Source organism: Macaca mulatta, chromosome 14 (assembly GCF_049350105.2).
Source record: "Macaca mulatta isolate MMU2019108-1 chromosome 14, T2T-MMU8v2.0, whole genome shotgun sequence".
NCBI classification, from domain to species: Eukaryota; Metazoa; Chordata; class Mammalia; order Primates; family Cercopithecidae; genus Macaca; species Macaca mulatta.
The window spans coordinates 16617207-16635565 of record NC_133419.1 but is presented as its reverse complement, the minus strand read 5'-3'; the positions used below and the strand labels follow the sequence as shown (position 1 = coordinate 16635565).

At 35.8% G+C, this 18359-nt stretch overlaps 1 protein-coding gene across 1 annotated transcript in view; it reads left to right on the top strand.

The window, feature by feature from the left end:
• Positions 1-18359, top strand: part of LOC695929 (olfactory receptor 9G19) — a 135889-nt gene that overhangs the window by 22394 nt on the left and 95136 nt on the right. The window lies entirely within an intron of this gene.

Genomic DNA, 18359 nt, shown 5'->3' with positions numbered 1-18359 from the left:
AACACAGGGACACATAGAGGGAAACAACAGACCCTGGGACCTTCTTAAAGGTGGAGTGTGGGAGGAGGGAGAGGATCAGAAAAATTATCTATTGGGTACTGGGCTTACTACCTGGGTGACAAAATAATTTCTACAACGAATCACTGTGACACAAGTTTACCTATATAACAAGCCTGCACATATACCCATAAACCTAAAAATTAAATGAAAAAAGGAATGAAAAAAAAGTATACCTGAAAAAAAGAAGTCCTATTGACTCATTTCATGTTTTTTCTAAATCAATATTGAAAAAATATTATTTGTTATTAATGGTGAAATTCAGTTTCTTCTCAAATTACAAACTGAGAAACTATTATATGTGTATTAGGTATGTGTATGTAAAACACAACCTGTAGCGCTAGTCAGAATTCTCAAAAAAGTTGTTTATTGCTTCCAATTTTTCATAATCCTTTGCTCTTTCAAATCCAGCTTTCCACTGATCACTGAGGCCAATTCTTTCCCGGTTAACCACTGTCTCACTATTGATACATACAATGGAAAATTGTCCATTCTTAGCTGAATTTCTTCTGAAATTTGGAAATGTTGTACAGCCTCTCACTTCTTGTCTTGTGTGACGCCACCATATTTTCTTCGTTTTTCCCTTACCTCACTAATTGCAGATTTGGCATCCTCTGTTCAGCTGTTAGTTTTTCCCATTCCTTATTTTTGTAGACTGTTTTATCATACCCACAACTTCAATTATCAGTGATTCGTACATTTATTTCTCTCTCTTACCACTTCCTGTAGCTTCGGCGCTCTCTATCGAAATACCTAGTATTGAGTTTAAGTTGCATGGCTCAAAAGCAACTAAAATTCTACATTCCCAAGGTCAAGTTCCCAATATCTTGACCTCAGATTTGGTCGTTGTTCTGTGTGCTTTATCCCTATTGTCTATCCTACTAGGCAAGGCATGTACTAGTATTCATCCTTCACTTCTTTGTCTTCCTTACTTCGCCAATTTTATATCTAATTTTTTACCTCTTAGATGTTCACCGTATTCATGCTTTTCCTTCCCTCTCCATTGCCATCCTCCAATCCCCACGAACTTCATCTTTTCTAAAATGGCTAAAATATCATTTTAATTAGTCTCTAATAAATTTATTGAAACACAAACCCCATTGGATAATCATATTGATTTTAAAAATTTTAATGCCTTCCAAATATTGTTAGAATAAAGATGAAATTTTATGCAATTGTATTCAGGCTTCTGCATGAGCTGAGACTTTGCTCTCCAGCTCTACCTTGCTCTCCCTCAAATTCACTTTCATTCTAGTCACAGTAGCTTTTCTCATTTCTTCTGATGTTGCAAGTTTCTTGCTGCATTGAGATTCAGAATATTGTTTTCTTTCTCCTTAAATGTTGTCCCTACTCCCACCCCTTTTGCCAATCCTTTGGTATTCAAATTAAGCATCATTTACCAGGGAAACTTTTGCTGAAAAGTGAACTATTTTGGGTTTCCCCTCCAGTTCGCTCAGCATCATGCATCTCTTCTTGGAAGGAATAATCACAGGTCATAATTATATGCTCCTTTGTGGCCATTTATTTTAAGTCTCTCTCAGTAAATTATAAGATCTGCGCGGTCAGGGACCATGTCCAATTTGCTTACCACTGTATTCCTGCATCCTAGCATAGGTCTTACTATAAAAAATGAAAATATTTTAAAATTGACTTACTCAATTTTAAAAGTAGTTTTTTCTGCACAGTATAATCACACACAAACACAACTGAAATCAGATGAGACAAAAAGTGTATTTTAAACTTTGCTTTTAATTTCTTAAGGTATGTCTTACAACTAATTATTTGCATCATTCTCTATCTGGGCTTCTAAGATCATCTAATTTAACATGGTCATTTAAACAGATGTGGAAACCAAGACTCCTTGAGCTCTCACAATTCTCTCTCTTAATGTCATCTATGAGTGAAGAATAGGACGCCACAGGCTTTCATAGTAATATTCAATCTAATAATAGTATTCACTGTAAATAAGACTATAAACTCATTTATAGTCATTCATATTGTGCCAAGCACTATTCTAAGAGGTCCATATATTAGAATATTTAGTACTGGCAACCCTATAAGTAGTATTACTATCCCTATTTACAGAGGTGGAAACTGAAGTCTAGGAAGGCCAGGCACTTTGCTCCAGGCCACACAGCAGCGAACTGGGACTTTGACTAACTCCAGAAACATAACTACTAATTTACACTTTTCTTTCTTGCTCGTCTCTAAGCATGAAGATACTGATTCCCATGGACTACATCTCTAAGGAATACTTGATGGCTGGATTCAATAGGTTGCAGCCAATTGGAACCTGTAACAGGAGATCAGATGGGATGAGGAGAGAGAGGCCAGGATACATTAGCCCTGCTCTCCCTCTGCTCTTGGACTATGGCTGTCACAGTTCTAAAGGGATGCCTGGCAGTAGAGGCATCCCTGTCCTCACTTCCTTTCAGGCAACCTCTCACTCACACCCTAGCTATCACTGAGCTCTAGATTCCCATTGAGTCCCTTCAGCCACTGAGGTGCTAATAAAATTTCATGGTTAGGTCGTAGGTACTCAGTATCCCATGTTTGTTTACATCTCTTTATTTTAATTACTGGAGGTTGTTTCTTCACAGGAATCTGATCAATAATTCTCTAATTTCCTTGCAATTTATCTAACATTTTTCTTGATAACTAAATGCTTTGGGAATTTTGTTTAGAAATAATATCACCTCTATGTATTTAGGTGCGGGTGGGTGCATTCTAAGACCTTTGAGAAAAATGAAGCACTTAATTCAAGACTTGATAAAAATGGGCAGAATGGGTTTTCTTGGAAATGAAGTAATACTTCACAAAGTTCCTTGATCTCTACTATCTGCTTAAAATATTAACCCTTCATATTTTATTCACATAATCAAAAATATATATTTGAAGTGAAATGCATGGGTGTATTGAAGAATAAAGCATCCTCTGACAACTGTCAGCTGGGTCTGATTTGACACCAAATAATTCCACAGAACATCAACATGAGAAAAATTTACTGGGTAATTGTGATTAAACAAGACAAAATCAGGATAACTCAGCAATAATGTTGGAAAATAGACTAAATCAGGAAAACTGTCCAAACCAACAATGGCCTAGCATCATTCTCACCTGGCTAATATGAGGAACTGCTCCTTTGTTTTTTAACCAACTATAGCCTTAGCCCTTTTCCATTTAACATACACAACCATAGAATTGCTGCCGCATTCTTTTTTTTTTGTAGATTTTTAAAATTTTTTATTATTATTTAAGTTCTAGGGTACATGTGCATAACGTGCAGGTTTGTTACATATGTATACTTGTGCCTTGTTGGTGTGCTGCACCCATCAACTCGTCAGCACCCATCAACTCGTCATTTACATCAGGTATAACTCCCAATGCAATCCCTCCCCCCTCTCCTCTCCCCATGGTAGGCCCCGGTGTGTGATTTTCCCCTTCCCGAGTCCAAGTGATCTCATTGTTCAGTTCCACCTATGAGTGAGAACATGCGGTGTTTGGTTTTCTGTTCTTGGCGATAGTTTGCTGAGAATGATGGTTTCCAGCTGCATCCATGTCCCTACAAAGGACACAAACTTATCCTTTTTTATGGCTACATAGTATTCCATGGTGTATATGTGCCACATTTTCTTAATCCAGTCTGTCACTGATGGACATTTGGGTTGGTTCCAAGTCTTTGCTATTGTGAATAGTGCTGCAGTAAACATACGTGTGCATGTGTCTTTATAGCAGCATGATTTATAATCCTTTGGGTATATCCCCAGTAATGGGATGGCTGGGTCATATGCTACTTCTAGTTCTAGATCCTTGAGGAATTGCCATACTGTTTTCCGTAATGGTTGAACTAGTTTAAGCTGCCGCATTCTAACAACACTCAACACAGAGAGGAAGCCATGCTTTCTTGAACACTCCCCTAAATAACCTAATACAGGTCCAAATCCTATTGCAAGCTCTTCCATAAACCCTCTTTTGAGATGCTCCTGTTTTACACGGTATATTGTTTCCCTTTTTGAAACAAGCAAGAGTAACACAACTTTGACTACACATTTGTTCCTGGTGGCCTTTGCCTGGAGAACACAAATATGCAAAATGTCGTAAAATCTGAGTTTAATTTCAAAACAACATTGGAGGGTTAGCTGATGAGGTGAAGGGTATAGATGGAACACCTATGACTATGAACCAAGACATTGAAATTGGGTAATTGTTATAGGGAGATTTCTATAAAAATTCTTCTATATTTGTTTGAAAATGTACACAAAAAAGTTTTTTAAAGTTTTTTTATATAATAAGTAGTTTATATAACAAAAACATAAAAAGATTAAAACGTTTAAAATAGTTGTATTAGTTTGGGGTTTGGAACATTAGTACATCTCTGTTAAAAGTATTATGGAGGCTGACAAATCAACATGAAGGAAAAATAAGACAGATTTTTTTAAAGAAAAAATAAAAATATGTTTTACAAGTTATGTGATCAGTAAAATCTAAGGAAATCAAGAAATCAGAATGTTTGAATTTTAATAAAAATGAAACCCTTGTGTATTGCAAATAAAAATTGTAAAAATACAGTGGGAAAAAACACTTAGAGTGGGATCTATTAGGTAAAGTGCCTGTTGAATTAGACATCAAAAGTATTCAAATAAAAAAGGCCCTAAAGAAATAAAATGCTTTGGCTTGAAAATTTAATTAAAATGATAATATTTTATTATTATAAAGGTTTTTTTTTTTTGAATGCCTTTCAAACTGGTCCACTATTTTCTTAAAGAAAAGAATAACAGAGTCACCATAATAGATAAGACACTGGAAGTAAAGAAAAAGATGACTCAGTCAGAATTCCTGTCTTTAGATGGCTCCTAGTATAATAAGGGAGACATATATGGAGAGAATTATAATACAATATGAAAATATAACAATGACACAAGAAGTCACTGATAATACACTGAGAAATGGTTACTTTTTTTTTCTATTGGAGATCAGGTAGAGAGACAAGTCAGTGCATATGGTAAAAGATCTTCCAAGAAGTTAACTTCTGAGCTTGTACTGCAAGGACGAGAAAACGTTGGGCTTTAAAACATATTTCAGTAGCATAGCAAGTGCAAAGACAAGAAATGCAGCCATGGCCCATGAAGGAGAGGAAGTTTTGTGGCAGTCAAGGAGGAAAATGTCAGGGAAAGAAGTTGCAAAGAAGGGACTATGGAGACATAGAGCCTCACAAGTCATACTCCTGAGGGTAGTCTAAGTTCCATAGCAGAGAGAAGCTTATATAAATGCTATATATTAAGTTGGTGCAAACGTAATTGTGGTCTTTGCGTTGTTGAAATTTGTTTGATACTGGAATACATTCTTAAATATATGTGATTATGTTATACATCATTTTAATGTGCATTTCTTGCTTTTTTTTTTTGGTTAATGACTTAATACTTGCTGTTTATTTTATATTTACTTTAAGCTGTGGAAATGATGTTAGACAAAAAACAAATTCGAGTAATTTTCTTATTCAAGTTCAAAATGGGTCATAAAGCAACAGAGACAACTCACAACATCAACAGCACATTTGGCCCAGGAACTGCTAACGAATGTACAGTGCAGTAGTGGTTCAAAAACTTTTGCAAAGGAGACATGAGCCTTGAAGATGAGGAGTATAGTGGGCCGGCCATTGGAAGTTGACAATGACCAGTTGAGACCAATCATCGATGCTCGTCCTCTTACAACCTCATGAGAAGTTGCCAAAGAACTCAGCGTCCACCATTCTATGATCCTTCAGCATTTGAAGCAAATTGGAAGGTGAAAAAGCTCAATGAGTGAGTGCCTCATTAGCTGAGTGAAAATTAAAAAAAAAAAAAATCATCATTTTGAAGTGTCATCTTCCCATTCCACACAACGAACCAATCGGATTGTGACGTGTGATTAAAAGTGGATATTATATGACAACCGGTGACAACCAGCTCACTGGTTGGACCGAGAAGCTCTACAGCACTTCTCAAAGCCAAACTTGCACACACAAAAAAGTCATGGTCACTGTTTGGTGGTCTGCTGCGGGTCTGATCCACTGCAGCTTTCTGAATCCTGGCAAAACTAGAGATTGAGCTGAGAACTATGCGCAGTGAATCATTGAGATGCACCGAAAACTACAACACCTGCAGCCGGCATTGGTCAACAGAAAGCGCCCAACTCTTGTCCATGACAGTGCTTGACTGCACATCACATAACCAACGCTTCAAAAGTTGAACGAATTGGGTTATGAAACTTTGCCTCGTTGGCCATATTCACCTGACCTCTCGCCAATCGAATACCACTTCAAGAATCTCGACAAGTTTTTGCAGGGAAAACGCTTCCACAACCATCAGGATGCAGAAAATGCTTTCTTTCCCTCCCTCCCTCCCTCTCTCCCTCCCTCCCTCCCTCCCTCCCTCCCTTCCTTCCTGCCTGCCTTCCTTCCTCTCTCTCTCTCTCTCTTTCTCTTCTTTCTTTGAAACGGAGTCTCGCTCTGTTGCCCAGGCTGGAGTGCAGTGGCACGAACTCGGCTCACTGCAAGCTCCAAGCTCCGCCTCCCGGATTCACGCCAGTCTCCTGTCTCAGCCTCCCTAGTAACTGGGACTACAGGCGCCTGCCACAATGCCCGGCTAATTTTTGTATTTTTGGTAGAGACGGGATTTCACCATGTTAGCCAGGATGGTCTCCATCTCCTGACCTCGTTGCCTCCACCTCCCAAAGTGCTGAGATTACAGGCGTGAGCCACCATGCCCGGCCACAGAAAATGCTTTCTAAGAGTTCCTCGAATCCCAAAGCACGGATTTTTATACTACAGGAATAAGCAAATTTATGTCTTATTGGCAAAAATGTGTTGATTGTAATTGTTCCTATTTTGATTTAAAAAGATTTGTTTGAGTCCAGTTATGATTTAAAATTCACGATGCAAAACTGCAATTACTTTTGCACCATCCAGATATATAAGACTGATATAATCAGAAGTAGCATTTTCAAAAAGTTCTTCAGTGGAGTGTAGGGGGTTAACACAATGGAATACCATGTAGTAACTTTAAAAGAGGCTAATATGTGGGAAAATTAAGAAAAACAGAATAAAATTCAAAATTAAAAAACACACGTTATAGGCTGTGTGTATGAAGCTTAAAAAAATGTGAAAATTTTTATATTTATGTATTTAGTTTACTGTTCCCTGGATTGTGTTACTGGGGTTCATAGTTAGAAGTCTGATAGTCTTAGCTGAGGAATTTAATAATATATGCATAAGTGTGTGCATGTATTAAAGAAAAAAACAATATCTAATGACACTTGTTAAAGAACAGTAAGAAGGAAATTATTCAGGACCCCTCGCATAGATACAGGGATGACTGCAACGGGGTCTTGCAGCACGGGAGAGAGTTTGAGCTCAGCTCTGAATAGAACATGGGCAAGAAGAAATGTGTAGCCAGGGGGTAGAATGGGGGTCAGTGAGTGGAAAGTGACTAAGAGAAAACACAATTGTTAAAGAAGTTTCCGGCTAAACCAACCTTACAGGATTCTTGCAGAAGACAGGCCAGGGTGATCAGACATCACATAGGGGTTGGTGGAAGATAACGAACCTGAGCAGATATTGAAAGCAATCAGATATCATGGGTGAGGGATTCTTGCTAAACTGACTTAGCGGGGTTATTTGCTAAAATTGAATTTTACAAGCAATTGCATAGGTGGGCTTAGGAGCAAGCTTAGAAGCCACGTAAAGGTTTCATCATACAAATAATTTTTGTCATGTGTGTAGGGAGGCATGTATCCATATATCTGTCTCTTACCTGTATTTCTAATACAATGTTTATCCTATTATTACAAATAAGAGAATGGCAAATTTGTTACAGTTTACTGAGACACAATCATAATGGATGCTTGAGTATCTTAGAATAAATTTTGAAGACATAAAATAGAAAGGGAGAAAATAAGCACATAGTAGTCAAAAATATCTAATCTATATTCACATCTGGATTCTAGCTAACACATTTATCAGCTGTAGCTTGAAGCAAAGTATTTAAATTATCTGAGCCTCTTTTCTTATCCAAAATGTGGGCTCGTTTTACCTATATCTCAGTGTTTTTATGAAGATTAATGATATATATATAAATATTTTAGCACCTTGTGTAGGACACAATAAGCGTTGACTAAGTGTTAAACACTACATCATTAGTGTTATCATTTTATTCACAATCCATATAATATCATTAATTTCTAGTTTGTTTAATATTCACTACAACTGTACTTTTTAAAATACCCCTCTGCTGTAAGTAGTATTTTTATTTCTTAATTGAGGGTCTGAGTTTATATTGTTCCCAAGAGCGCATGGGTAAATAGGAGAAGAGCCTGGGTGCAAACCTAGGTCTGGCTCCAAATTCTCTTCTTTTCCAATGCCCTGTCTCCCGAAGGAAAGTGCTTCAAGGTACAGGAAATGGCCATCCCTGAGGAAGCAGATAATTGTCTCAACACTTTAAAACTAAACTACATATTCATTAATCTTAATGAAAAAGTTGAAACTTTGTGTTTATTGAGATTGGTTTAAGTTAATACGTCCTGGTGAAAAAGTTGAGAAACCAATCACTTTAATAAGGCCCTTGGAAACTGATTAGTAAGTAAATCAACTTTTTATAGCAATTACAGTAAGGAGTTGTGTTTGCAGTGAAGAATTTTGTAATGAGACCCAGAGAGACAGTTTCATCATCAATGGTTAAGCGAACTCTGACTTCATTTCTCTTTACCTAATGATCAGCAATTATTTAATGAAAATCAACAGAGGAAGAATGGCAATTATATAAAATGGCATTTTTCTTAATTTTTCCAGATACTCTAAATTTTTGAAGCCTGGTTAGAAATAGAATTGCTAAACTAACTCCTTTCACACTAGTGCTCTTAAATTCTTTGATGAGATAGCATATATTAATCTGTATAAAATAATTTGGGAATATAATCACCAATTAGTATTTTTTACATTCAATGGCAAACCATAACTTTTACTTTGGGAGGCCGAGACGGGCGGATCACGAGGTCAGGAGATCGAGACCATCCTGGCTGACACGGTGAAACCCTGTCTCTACTAAAAAAAATACAAAAACTTAGCCGGGCGAGGTGGCGGGCACCTGTAGTCTCAGCTACTCGGGAGGCTGAGGCAGGAGAATGGCGTAAACCCGGGAGGCAGAGCTTGCAGTGAGCTGAGATCCGGCCACTGCACTCCAGCCTGGGCGACAGAGCGAGACTCCGTCTCAAAAAAAAAAAAAAAAAATTTGTGACATGTTCTATAGTAAGAATGCCCTATTACAATGCATTAAAAGAAACTAAAGGCAGTTTCATTCTTTCTTGAACAAAGAAATCCAAGATGGACAACCAGTTAAAGACCTACTCACATGTAGATAGGATATAAATATCAAATGTGGAGACGTTCATGCTAATAATATAATATAGAATATGCCACATCTGCACGGTTTGGATGGGGTTGATGATTTATGAGCTTCAACAGTTGGGCAGATCATTGGTTACTGCATATTTTGAGAGTATAGAGTAAAAACTGAACTAAGATAAAATGCTTATGACTATGGTCTAATTATTTTCTAGAAATATAGCAGGCCACAAGTATCTTATTGCATAACAAATATTGTATTAAAACATCAAAATAAATCACTCTAGTTAAATCTACTAAAATAAACTTTCTTGAAGGAAAATCTTAATTTTACAGTTTGAAACATTAGGGCCATACTTGTTTCTGTGTGTGTTTGCTTACAAATGAAGGTATATGCAGAGCATTAGTCATGCACAGTGCTATACACTTTGTAATTAAATAAGACTCTAACTAGGTACATTAGAAAATAAGTTCCAGAAATTGAGAAAAGAAGAAAAAAGGCTCAGATAAGTTTCAAATTAGAAATAAAAGAAAACATTAATATGGAAACCTATATAACAAATGATTAAAAGATTCATGTGATTGATGTAGGGGAGGTGGTGAGAAAACTATATTCTCTGTTTCAAACTTACACAACTTGTGTGATATTGAGCACCTAGTCTCCCTTCTACTGACCTTAATTTATTCACATGTAAATAAAGAGCAGAAAAAAATATGTATTATTATTATTAAAACCTGAAATCAAGGGTTATTATAAATGGTAAGTTGATACAATTTGTGAAAAGTTTTTAGAACAGTGCCAATATATTAGCCAAGAACACTGCCTATATATTAGCAATGGTCCACACTAGCAAACATGATTGTATTTTCAATAATGCTCATGTATTAGCAGCAGAAAGGATATTGTCAGAGAGAAAAGATGGACATTAACAATACCATTGACACAGGATTTTTCTAGGCCACTTTGCCATCCAGGGACCTCCACAGCCAGCAACGCCCCCAAATGTGGGCCTGCTTCATACGTGGGCCTGCTGCTGGAGGTACCCCACCAACTTGACCCACTTGTGCTATAGCTTGTACCTGTGTTCAGTTGTTCCCAAGCTCTTGTCCCATGTCCAGGAAGAATGAGTATATGCTGGCAAGTGAAGAGTGAGGATGAGTGAAGAATTTTATTGAGCGGCAGAATGGCTCTCACGAGAGAGAAGACATGGGTGTCAGAGGGTTGTCCCCCACCCCTGAGTTGAGTGGTTTCTCTCAGTGTGGCTGGATCCAAGGCTTTTATGGGCTCAGAATAGGGCAGAATGTGCTGATTGGTTTGTCAGTATACAGCAAAGTTAAAGGCACAATTCAAAGTTGGGCATGACAGTGTAAGAAAACAATTAGGGAAGAGTAGGTATATATAAAATAGGTGATGAGTGGCGATGAATCAGAGAAAAGCATGCCAAATGGGAAGACAGGTTCTTAATCTGGTTCATGGATTTGACTTGTAGCTTGGCTTTAAACTGTCTTTGGCTTAGAGGTGGCCTTTCACTGAGAACCCTTCCCTGTCTGCTTAGGCGTTGGTCTGCCTCCTGCTGTTATCGTTATCTGATAGAATTAAATGGTAAAAAAAAAATTAAATTAACTTTTAAGACACTATATCTATTTGCTTGGTATTTTTAAATGTAAAGATTGTTCTAATTACTAATGCGTTTTCATTGTTGAACTTAGTGATGTGATTCAAAAAATTAATGAGATGAAAGAAAGGCATTATTCTCCTAATACATTTTTTTAGAAAGTGTTTGATAAAAATTAATCTCTCATCATAAATAAAGCTCCAAGGAAAACAGAAATAAGGAAAACATTAAAAAAATAATAAAGATGATCTGTCACAAATTAGTAGTCACTATCATATTTAATGCAGAAAAAGTAGAAACATCTTAATGAAAATCAGGAAATAGATTCCTTTTACCTCCATTAATTTTCTTTTAAAATTGTAGCATAAGAATTTTTGTGAGGGTGGTAGGCAGTAGGAAAAAGAGACGAGAAAGAAAGAAGCCACATACAATAAAGAAAGAAACCAAAAGCAATAAAGATAAGAAGACAAATAAAATAAATAATTGTTAGCAAAAAGGAGACAGGTATTCTATTATTTCTGGACAATATACAAAAGCCAATACAATGTATATAGATTAACAAAGCTGTTTTAATGGGAGTGGTTACAAAAATGTGTGTATATACACATACATATGCACATATGTATACAAGTATACATGTAACAGTTTAATCACGCATCACTGTCAGTAAAAAAATAGTTCTGACTATACTAAGGAGAAAATGAGCAGAATATTGTTACAATAAAAAATGATAGGACTAATACAAAGACACTTTAAAAAGTTTACTGTGGGACAGATAATAAAGAAGCATAGCACATTTCATGAAGGAACATAACCTAATAAATATTTCAATTCTACCTTCTAGTTAATTTATAAATATGGTACTATTATAATAAAATATGGGTTTTCTTTTAGAAAATAACAGATTTTAAAATTATGTGTGTATATACATATACAAATGTATATAAATATACATGTACATATATGTGTGTATATACATATACATATACATATGTGGGGGATGTATGTACACATTTAGAAAAATATAATGGATGACATTGACTATAATTTTTTGAAAAAACAGAATATTAGGTGAGAAAATACAATGCCACTTAGTGTGTCATTTTCAATCTATAATAATCTTAAAACTGTGATAGAAGAGTAGGGAAAGAGCTCTGTTAATGGCACAATACAGAAATCAGAGAAGCAAACCAGGTTTGTAGGAGTATTTCAAATAAGTTTACTATTGCTTTGTGAACTCCTACTCATAATCATACCGCAACAGAATGATACTGACCTCCATTTTAGACCAGACTCTTCTGTTACAAGTTCTCATAGTATAACAGAAATTTTTTTTTCATAATTGATTATAGTTTGGGAAAATTTATTTCACTGCGCATTAATAACCCTTCCCCATCAAAATATGTGGCATGGGTCGTCTCTGTATTTACTTGCTATTGTGTCTCAAGCATATAATATAGTGTTTGACACACAGTAGGTACTCGCTGTTTTAAATAAACAGGAAAAGACGTATTAAACCCCAAATGAGGCTGTGATCATCAACCAGTTTTGTGGAGAATAAAGTTAAAATGTGGAATCCTTGATTTATTCCCCATAGTAAAATAAATTATTGATTAATGAGTAATTTATAGTTATTATAAAAATTATTATTATGAACTAATTAAAGAGTTAATCATACTTTTAAAAGACATAAAATGCTCCAGATTAACACTGATACAATGTTAGGATGGAGAAACTCCAGCATAACCGAGAGAAAGAGAAAGAGAAAGAGGAAGGCAGGGAGGGAGGGAGATAAGTAAGAGAGAAGAAAGGAAAGAGGGGAAAGAGAAAGAGAGGAAGAAGAGTTAAAAGAGGGGAGAGAACAAAGAGCTTAATAGGTATATTTGCATTCATTTAAGCTTCTCTATTTTGAAACTCATCAACAAAATTATGCACAGTAACAGTGGGGAGAAGTCTTCAGTAAATGAAAATATATTCAGATATTTAAAAACAACATAGGATTATAAATCAGTGAGTAAATCTGAAAAAAATGTGAAAATACGTAGAAGTCAAAACAATCTCAAATGGAAAAAAGTGAATAAATAACAAGCATGAAAATATCAATTATATTAATGATCAAATATATACACATAAAAGAGAAAAGAGCACTTTAAAGTAATCAGCTCGGCAAAGTGAGAAATTTATAATGCTTAATAATAGTGCAGGAAGAAAATGGGCATTCTTATAGCAGTTCTGTGAGTGAAATTGTCAAAAGCTTTTGAAGAGATTCCTTTATTTTATCAATTTTATAGTGAGTCCATAGTTTGTGTCAGGTGCTATGAAAAACAGTGAAAAGGAGAACAAAATGCTTGCAGACATAGTAAATATCAAAATGAGGCCAGGCACGGTGGCACACGCCTGTAATTCCAGCATTTTGGGAGGCCAAAGAGGGCAGATACCTGACATCAGGAGTTCGAGACCAGCCTGGCCAACATGGTGAAACCCTGTCTCTACTAAAAATACAAAACATAGCTGAGTGTGGTGGTTCACACCTGTAAATCCAGCTACTCAGGAGGCTGAAGTAGGAGAATGACCTGAACCTGGGAGGCGGAGGTTGCAGTGAGCCAAGATCGCACCACTGCACTCCAGCCTGGGAGACAGACCGAGACTCCATCTAAAACAATAAAATAAAATAAAAATAAAAACATCAAATAAGCTAACAATGTAAAAATATTATATAGAGATAAATGTTATGAGAAAAAAGGTATATGGGAAGGAATACAGTGGTAGTACTATCATAATGAATGCTTATAGATTCTAGATCTTCACACAGTTTAACCCACTCCTCAAAGCAGCACTTGAGGCATTGACTGTTACTGTTACTCTTTTAAAGATGATGAAAACAAGACCCAGAGATGTTATGTGACCAAGTTCTTATAGAAGGTAATGGCAGAGCCAGATTTACAGCCAGATAGTCCACCTCCAGGGCTCTCATACTTTGCCACCATGGAAGTGTCAGCAAGTGAGAGAAAGCATAGCAGTATCTGAGAAAGACCTATTATTCCAGGGAGGGGAAGCAAGTACAAATACTCAAGGCTGGAGAGTGGCCTGTGGAGTGTTTGAGGTCAGAGTGGATAGAAGAATGGTGATTTCAAGGTAGCACTAAGAGATCAAGAATCAGAAAGTTAACAGGGGCCAGATCATGCCAGACTTTAGACTCTCATAAGGACTTTGAATTTTATGGGTGAAACAGGGCAACCACTGCAGAATTCTGTGCAGAGGCATGAGATCACCTAACTTACTGTTAAAAGGATTATTATGGCTACTGTGTTAAAAAAAAAAATTCTACTGTAGGGGGAAAGGATAGAAACTACAAACCTACTTGGAAAAATATTTGTATTAGAAAAAATGGCAAACAAGAATACAGAACAGTGCAGTTGGTAAAATGTACTTGAATGCTGGAGGCAGAATTCCTACCAGAGTGAATGTGAGATATGAGCAAGAGGAGTCAAGACTTACTCCAAGGATTTTGCCTGATGCAACATGAAGTTTCCATGCACTGAGATAGGAAAAGTTAGAAAGAAGCAGATTTGAGGTGGATTACCAAGAATTCAGATAGGATGATAAATTTGAGATGCTTAGTATGCTTCCAAGTGAAAGTGTCAAATAGGATGTTGAATACAGGAGTGTAGAATTCAGAGGAGTGTGTTGAGGTGAGGAGATAATTGGGAAATTTTATACACACACACACACGCACACACACAGTCCTCACTTAACTTCAATGATAGGTTCTTGGAAATTGTGACTTGAAGCAAAACAATGTATAATGAGGCCAATTTTACCATATATTAATTGATGTAAACAAGAGTTAAGCTCCTGTGTCGTATTTCTGGTAACAAACATCACCAAATTTCTTCTTTTTCAAATTCATGTGAATTTGAGGATTGGCTTTTTCATTGCTGCAAAAAAATGAAAAGCAATGGATTTAGATAGAGATTGCATTGAATCTGTAGATCATTTTTTTGTTGCCATCTTAATAACACCGTCTTCCAATCCATGAACACGAGAGGACTTTCCATTTATTTAGGCCTTTATTATAATCTTTCAGCAACATTTTATAATTTTCATTTCACAACTTTTTGATTTTCTTGGTTAAACATATTCGTAGGCATTTTATTCTTTTGGATACCATTATAAATTGATTTTTTTAACTTTCATTTTAGGTTCAGGTGTGCATGTGAAGGTTTGTTACATAGGTGAACTCATGTCACGGGGGTTTGTTGTACAGATTATTTTATCTGTACCAGATATTAAGTCCAGTATCCAGTAGTTATCTTTCCTGTTCCTCTCCTTCCTTCCACCCTCCATCCCCTAGTTGACCCCAGTGTCTGTTGTACCCTTCTTTGTGTTCATGAGTTCTCATCATTTAGCTTCCACTTACAAGTGAGAACATGCAGTGTATTTGGTTTTCGGATCCTGTGTTAGTTTGCTAAGGATAATAGCCTCCAGCTCCATCTATGGTCTCACAAAAGACATGATCTCATTCTTTTTTATGGCTGCAGAGTATTCCATGGTGTATATGTACCACATTGTCTTATATTCAATCTGTCATTGATAGGCATTTAAGTTGATTCCGTATCTTTGCTATTGTGAATAGTGCTGCAATGAGCATTCACAGGCATATGTTTTTATGGCAGAATAATTTCTAAAACAAATACCAAAACACTTCTAACTAAATATCAAAATAAATGTGAGATAGATAGATAGATTGATTGATTGATTTAAGAAAAAAAATAATAACATCAAGTAAGATAATTATTTACCTACTTATTCCAGTTCAGGGTGGCAGGTGGCGAGACCCTATCTATCAGCTCAGAACACAAGACAGGCACTGATCCTGGACAGGATGTCATTCCATGGCAGGGCGCACTCACACACCCATACTCAGTCTGATACCATGTAGATGTGCTAATTCGCCTAACGTGCACATCTTTGGGATGTGGAAACACACAGACTGCCCAGAGAAAACTCACATAGACATGAGGGGAGCATGCAAATTTCACATAGACAGTGGCTCTGGCCAGGGATTGATGTTTAATTTTTAGTCAGCTTTATAATAAAATGATGCTGAACAAAAGAATGTTATTCTAGGACCTGGGGGGTGTGTGTGTGTGTGTGTGTGTGTGTGTGTGTGTGTGTGTGTTGTATAAAGACTGAGTGAAATTAACAAAGAAATAAAGATGTGCAGCTATAAAAAGACAAAATGGCAGAGAAGTGACTGGATCTGTGTCTCTCCAACATTAACAAAAGAAGGCAATGAAGAAGAACCAGCAATAAAACCGAGAAGGAACATCTGGAGAAGTAGGAGAAAATCAGGAGAGCGTAGGGCTCCGTAGGGTTCCACATGAGGAAAGATAATCAAAGAGTGAACAGCTCTGGCAAATACTGCTGACAGGATAAACAGTGTTTTGTGCAACATAGAGATTGTGATGACCTTGGTAAGATTTTCAGTTGAGTGGTGGAGGAGGGGGATGTAAAAGGCTATGGAAGTTATTTCAAAAAAAAATGAAAGGAGACAAACTGGAAGCAACATGTAAAGACACAACATTTTAAGGACATTATCAGAAAAAGTTAATTTAGCAATAAGTAAAGAGTTTTACAGTAGCCATATTGTCTTGTTTAACATGATTTTAGTATTTTGTTCTAAAAATGTTGGATTATTTCTAAAAAGTTAAGAATGAAATATATTGTAATAGCATTATTTTACTAATTAGAGAAAAATCACAAAATGTCAAAATATGTTGTTTATATATATGCATTACAAAATATTATTTGGAAGGCTATTCAATGGCATGTAAAATTCTGATAAATTGATGGTAAAAAAAATTAGAAGCTGTAAATCGTCACATATTACACAATCTCAGATTAATGAGACATAAAGATATGAGTAGGTTCTATTTTAGATACTCCATATAAGTGGAATAATGCTATATTTGTTATTCTGTGACTGGTTTATTTCACTGGACATAATATCCCCAAAGTCAGTCCATGTTGTCTCATATGGCATAATTTTCTTTTTCTTTTCTTGAGGCTGAGTAATATTGTTCTCTTAAGCAATGTTAAAAGGATAGATCTCCTGTTAAATGTTCTTAATACAATTGAAAATTTAAATTAAAACAATATGGTAGGGAATGAAAAATTAATTGTTCCCAAATTTAAAGAGTAGTTACCACCAGTGTATGATTTAAGCATATGTTTTATATTTTTATCCATATAAAATTTTATAAATCAGCATACATATACTTTATGTTCTGAAAATAGATTTTTAACAAAAAGGAGACTATATAAAATGCACTGTACTTATCAAGGTTTCTATAATTCTAGTATTTTAATTATATATATAATCTAGTTAATTTCATGAAATTGTTTTAATCAATAAAATTACATTTTTAAAAGACTTTGTTAATGATAAATTAAGGAGAAAGATTATTCAATCAGTAATATCAGGTCAACTGGTTAGCTATATGGAGCAAATACCACTTAGATCCTAGTCTCAGGCCATACAACAAATAAATCCCATGTGAATTTTAAAAGTAATATGTTAAGAAAAATGAATTGTGCACTCTGTAGGATGTAGATAAAGAGAATTTTTTTTTTTTACTCTTTTCACTTTCATCATTAGAAAATAAAACAATAAGTCTGCCTGCTTAAAACGTATAATTTCTAGGTATAAAACACGCTCAAGAGATGGTTAAACAAATGATTAAGTCAGAATCCTTCTCCGTGAGATCAAGGGAAAGGAAGAATCAAAGGTAAACAAAAGAGGACATTGTATTAGAAGGAGTTGTGAATTTTTAATTGTTTGCCATCGACTTTTCTTTTGCTTTGCGTTGGCTATACAAATTGGATTTCACATAAACACAACTGTGAGATAATTCTAATTCAAATATGACATCATGTTGACTTTGTCTTCAAACGGTAAATTTTTTTCTGGTTAGAACTTCCCAGTGACAGGTGGGCCCTAGAGGGTCAGTGACTCCAAGGGAATCATGTCTGGAGAATATTAGGAATTAAATCTGAAGGAATAAACAACTTTACTATATAAAGGCATATATGGCACATTCATATACTCTCAGTAACTGAGAGTCATGTGAAAGGAGATCCCTATGGAAACATTCAGGGGAAGATTTATTCCACAACCTGGTAGGATGACAGATTCTGATGAATATTTCTTGTAGGTTCCTCCCCTAGTCTTCCACTACTTTCCCCATTAAAAAGGAAACAAATGACCCTGTCTAACTGTGCTTCAAGTGGATAAGGATATACCCTCC